Source organism: Prunus persica, chromosome G1, assembly GCF_000346465.2.
Source record: "Prunus persica cultivar Lovell chromosome G1, Prunus_persica_NCBIv2, whole genome shotgun sequence".
Classification (NCBI taxonomy): domain Eukaryota; kingdom Viridiplantae; phylum Streptophyta; class Magnoliopsida; order Rosales; family Rosaceae; genus Prunus; species Prunus persica.
In genome coordinates this window covers 23,234,071-23,240,332 of record NC_034009.1, presented here as the reverse complement: position 1 = coordinate 23,240,332, position 6,262 = coordinate 23,234,071, and the positions used below count along the sequence as shown (strand labels likewise).

The following is a 6,262-nucleotide window of genomic DNA, read 5'->3' as shown; positions in this document are numbered from 1 at the left end:
GAGCATTGTTTATACCATATATGACTAGGCTCTTCGGACCACGAGGCCCCATGAAGCCCAATAAAGCCCATAAAACGCCTTTGGCCATAGAAACCTTTATTCCGTGAAAAGACACTACAAATAAAATAGTGGCCAAGGACACGTGGCAGCCATACTGGCCATGCCCATGAATCCCACATTGAAATACCATGCCAAGGTGTTGCATACATTTGCCTATAAATAGGGTACTTGCCCTATTACACAGGTAATGACAATTTGATCACCCGAATCATATTTATTTACTCCATTCTTATTTGACTTAAGCTTCGAAGAGCCTTCGACTGGTACCACACCGGTGCCAAGGCCTTCACCCTCTCCCCATTTTTTCTAGGTCACTCTCTGTCTGCCGAAGGTCCATGAGGTACCAAAGGCATTTTTTTTCTCTAAGTTGGTTTCAATTTTGGCTGTCCATTTTTTAGCATCAACAGTTTAGTGCCTTCTGTGGGAATCGTTACTAAACATCCCATATCTTTACGAAGTTAAGATGGAATATCCCTCATCTCCATTGTTTAGCATTAACAGTTTGACGTCGTCTCTTGCACTTGCTTATTTTAAACAGTTGTTCTCTTTTTAAAGAACACAATTTTTTTTTTCTCGTTTGAGAGAGAGAGAGATGCAAAATCCAAAAATATAAATGGTATTAAAAACACCAAACAAGAAAAATAGTTGTAACTGGTCTCAATGTCCCTTACGAATAATGGGCAGCTATCTAGTGAGAACAACTATATGAGAACATTACATGAGAACATCGTTGGATATAATCTAATGGCTCTACGAAAAGCAATTGTAAGTGAAACAGTTGAACTAGAATGAGGCCCAAAACTTGCGCATGCTCATTTTAAACAGTTGTTCTCTTTCTTGAAAAACACAATTTTTTTTTTCTTGTTTGAGAGAGATGCAAAATCCAAAAATATAAACGGTATTAAAGACACTAATCAAGAAAAACAGTTGTAATGGGTCTCAATGTTCCTTACGAATAATGGGTGGTTATCTAGTGAGAATAGTATAGGAAAACATTATATGAGAACATTATTGAATCTAATATAACGGCTACGCGAGAAGCAATTGTAAGTAGGGGTGGCAATTTCGGATACGACCCGATACACGACTCGAAACCCGCACGAGAAATTAGAGGGTTCAACCCGCACGATAAAAAAACAGGTCAATTTCGGGTCAACCCGTTCTAACCAGTTTAATAAACGGGTGGGTTTCGGGTCAACCCGCTAACCCGCTATAATACCTATCTAACCCGTTTATTAAACGGGTCGTGTCACGGGTCGTGTCAACCCGTGTACAACCCGCTAACCCGCTAAAAAATAAAGACAAATGGAGACTTCAACACACACACAAGGGGTTTCGAACCCCTCCCATCCTCATTTTCTCAAACATCTTATCCACCATGCTACAACCAACTTTGTGATTTTATGGTATGACTTTTGATATTTATAATGTTTCTTTTTCTTTTGAGTTTTCCTTTCTTTTCCATCTCTCTTCTCCTCTTTTTTTTTTCTTTTTTTTTCCTTCTTTCTTCTCCTCTCTTTTCCTTTCCTCTTCTCTCATTTTTTTTTCCTTTTTTTTCTTTCTCTTTAGTTTTCTCTCATCTCTCTTTTTTCTTTCTTTCTTTCCTTCAATCTTCTCTCCTCTCTCTCTCTCTCTATTTTTTTTCTTTCTTTTCCTTCTCTCTTCTCTCCTCTCTCTATCTTTTTTCTTTCTTTCTTTTCCTTATATTTTCTCTACTCTCTCTGTTTTTTTTAATTAAAATTTTTTCGGTTGTGAGTTTTGTAACATGTATGTTATTCTTTATGAACCCGTTACACGACTCGAAACCCGCACGATAAAAGACGACCCGAACCCGACACGACACGTTTATTAAATGGGTTGGGTTCGGGTTGAGCATTCTTGACACGTTTATTATCCCGACACAACACGAACCCGACACGACACGACCCGTTGCCAACCCTAATTGTAAGTGAAACAGTTGCATTTCAACGAGGCCCAAAGCTTAAGCGTGCTCATATTGAACAGCTGCTCTCTTTCTTGAGTAACACAATATTTTTTTTTTGAGAGAGAGAGAGAGAGAGAGAGAGAGAGAGAGAGAGAGTGAAGTGTGAATGGGAAGGAGAAAGGGAGTTGTGAACTTTGACGAGTCACCGCCGGATGACTTTGATCCGGCGAATCCGTACATGTACCCGGTGTCTATGCTGGAGATGAGGGAGCACATAATGTGAGAGAAGTGGATCGACATCGTCAACCACCTCCAGAAGTGCCGCCACCTCGTCCACCAGTACCTCGAGTCCACTCGTGGCATTGGTTGGGGCAAGGACCATCGTCCTCTTGAGTTCCATGGTCCGCCTCCCTACCCTAACTTACCTTATCCTCTCCTTTCCTATCATATCATTTCCCCTCTTTTTCTTAATTAATTCACCTTTTCTTTTTCCTTTTGTAAATTTCAGGTCCTAAGGTGGAGGCTGTTGAGGCCGACCGATCCTTACTTGTTTGAGGTATTCCATCTTATTTTTTATTTGAAGCTCTCAATTTGTGAATGAAATTGCCATGGGTATAGCGTTTCTTCAAGGTTTGGCGTTGTGTTGCCTCATGGAATTGCAATTTATGACTGTCAAATTCCCTTGAAGTTCCATTTTGTGGGCCAAATTTTTGATCAAATTGGGGCGTTTTAGACTTTAAGTTGAATGCTTGTCAAATTCCCTTGAAAGTTCATTTTTTGGGCCAAAATTTTGATCAAATTAGGAACTTTTCAGTTCAATTGTTGGTTTTTTTTTGCTGCGAAGCTACACTGGGGTTTGCTTGTGCATTGATGAAATTCATGCTCATTTGAATTGAAACACAGAGTGGGTTGATGGATGATGGAACCAAACTTTCTTTGCTGGGAACATGGATGGCTTTGTTTTTGATATTTGCTGGAAGGAAGTTCGCTCAACCAATTAAGGTAGTTTTCCAGTTCAGTTACCATTTGAGATTAATAATAATGGGCAACACATTTTGTTAATGAACTGTCTTTCACTTTCAAGGATGACATTGGTGACAAGATATCAATTAATTACTGGACCTAGTTCCATTGCAGTCCAAAAATATTAGACAATATTATGCTCAAATTTTAGAATAAATAAGTAAAGGCAAAATGTCATTTTTGACTCTTGTCGTTTATCATTTTTATTAGGGCTAATGTCAAAATACCCCCTTGGGGTTTGGGGTCATTCTCAATTTGAATTCCGGAGGTTCAATTTCATCAATTTACACCCCCAATGTTTTAAGATTTGATCAATTTACACATTCCGTTACTTTGACCGTCTAGTCTTTTGTTAAATGAATGGCGTGGTAGATGAAGGACCTACTTATGTGCTGATGTGTCAATAAAAATAATTAAAACATCAATATTATTTTTTAAAACTTTTAAAACATAACTAAAAAAACCAAAAAAAAAAACTCTCTCCCCCAGCCATATTCTCCGACCCACAACCTTTCCCCGATCCACACTCTTCTTCCTCCCTCTCCCTATCTCTTTGTCAACAACCCAACATTCATGAGGCTCTTGATTGTTAAACCCAGAATTGCGATTCGACCATTCACCATTTTGCTAGACATATTGAACCTGAAATCCAACTTGAACCCACCCGACGTCATCTCCTTAAGCGGCACCAATGGAAGATGCAAATTGGACCCTGATGAGACCTGGACTTGCTTTTCGACTTCCTGATCTTTCAGAGCTTCGCTTTCTTGCCGGTTCCGCTACGGTAGCGGAGTCGGACCTGGCTGAGACGAGTGCTCTGAGAGGGTGTTTTCGAGTCGGTTGCTCGAATGGTGAAGGAAAAATGGGGTTTTGGTGCGTGTTCTTTGGTTGATGAGGATGCAAGAGGGAATAGGTTCAAGAGTTGCAGAGACTCTTGACTGTTGATGAAGTGGGGTTTTTGTGTATGTTGTGATGGGATTGGAAAACAAGAAGAACGGATCGCATCCTATTTGTCTTTCTGGGTTGGAATTGGTTGACTTATGTAGTCATTTGTATGGATAGAAGAAGTAAAGGCTTCAACCAACCTCAGTTATTGGCTATGAAAATTTCATTTGCAGAACATGTTTGATATGTCGCTAGTGGCTAGATCAGTTTTGTAGGTGTGTGATTGGATCAGTTCTATAGTGGTTGTAAAGGTTTCCTTTTTTCTTTCTTGTGGGAAATTTTGAATGAATTACTTGGGTATGTATGTTTGACGTCCTGTTATGTTCTTGACTAGGGGTTAAGGAAAAAAAACATATTAAGTAATAAAATATATTTAGTAAAAAGAAGACAATTAGACATTCAATGTTGCTTGTATTCCATTTTGTGTTTTGGGGTTTAACTAGATCTTCATTCTTGACTGTTGAGGAAGAGAGGGGGAGAGGGAGGAAGAAGAGAGAAGGAGATAGTGGGTTGGGATGGGCAGATCTGTGGGGGTTGGGGCAAGGTCAGGAAGGGACTGTTGGGGTAGGTCGGCGGCGGATTTGTGGGGTGGGTCGAAGAACATGGCTGGGGGAGAGAGTTGGATTTTTCGGGTTTGTTTTAGTTATGTTTAAAAAAAACATAATTTTTTTTTAAAAATGTTTTATTATTTTAAGGATTTTTTAAATAATTTTTATTTACACATCAACACAAAGTGGGTCTCTCATTTGCCACGTCATCCATTTAACAGAATACTAAACGGTCAAAGTAACAGATTGTGTAAATTGATCAAATTTTAAAACATTGGGGTGTAAATTGATGAAATTGAAACCCCGGAGTCCAAATTCAAAATGAATCCAAATCCCGAGGGGGTATTTTGATGTTAGTCTTTTTTATTATTAAGGTTCATGTGGTTGCAAAGGACTCACTAGTATAGTGATTTGGAGTATTTATTCCCTTAGGCAAGATCCTGAGTTCGAGTCCTAGCATTTGTGTTGTGTGTGTGAGTTTACTATGTTAACGCCCTTTTCAATAGGAAAGGTCCTTAAAAAAAAAAAAAAAAAGTTCATGTGATTTCAATTTGAAGCAATTCAAGGATTTGTTAATTTGTTTCAACTCTGTTATTTTTAGAGGGACAAATGGGTCTATAAGTTATTAAAAAATTCATTTCTTTAAAAAATAAGCAATATAAAAATAAATTAAAATATATAGTTTTAATATAATACAATATGTTTAAAACCAAATAAAAAATAAAAAAATTCCCCAGCCCCAGCAAACCCCTCCCAATCTCTCTCCCACCAACCACCCTTCGCGGACCCACCCCCAACAGACCCGCCCCAACCTCCTCTCATCTCTGCACACCGCCCCTACCACCCGCACCATCTACAGCCCAAGCCCAGATAGCCAGGCCATTAGTTCCTGAGCCAAGCCTCATTGTTGAATCCAAGTAAGGAAATGGCAACAACATTGAACAAGTGGTTCAGATAGGACCCTTGATCAAAACTTCCACAATCAAATTCATGTGCCCAGTTCCGTTTATGCAAATTAGCAATGCATTGGAGAAGTTATTCGGTGAGATGCACTGACCGTCGCACAGTTGCTTGGTGTTACATTCCTTATGTTATAATACATATTTTATTTATTAATTTTATGTCAAAATAATAAATTTAACGTGAATTGATAACACTATATAACGATATGACGGTCAAATACAAGTAGTTTTTTAGGAAGCTGGTCTAAACAAACTATTACAAAAAAAGTTGAATAAACAGTACACAAATCATGTACAATGATTCACCGTGTCTACGTTAATGCCAACATTAGATGTCACCTTCCTAACTTCTGAACGGGGTAAGGTTATGAGGAGAGAAAAATGAATGGAGATAGAAAATTAAAGCTACGTGGTGGAACTGAAATTTTCAAACATTCTATCACAACGACAAGAAAGGAAAGACAGATGAGATGGATGGCTCACTAAACCATATCATTATTTTCTTTATTTTAAATTTAATTACACCACAATATATCTAGCAAATAAATTAAAAAAATATTTTAGTCTAACGAAGGGATTGAAAGAGTTGATGCTATTCATCTGATTCCTAATCCTCCTCTAGTTGGCTAACGTGGTCATCTGCGCATGGCTGCTGCTCGCCTTGTTTTTGTGTTTTTTCGCCCATTGAATCCTTAAGTTTCGCATCCCGAACCTTACTTTCGAGGCACGACTCTAGCTTTTTGAGAAGAAATTTTCCTTCCACTCTCACCATCAGTGGCTCCTTCCTCCTACGAACAACC

At 38.6% G+C, this 6,262-nt stretch overlaps 1 pseudogene; it reads left to right on the top strand.

Moving 5' to 3' along the window:
• On the top strand, positions 1,730-4,368 carry LOC18793983 (annotated as a pseudogene).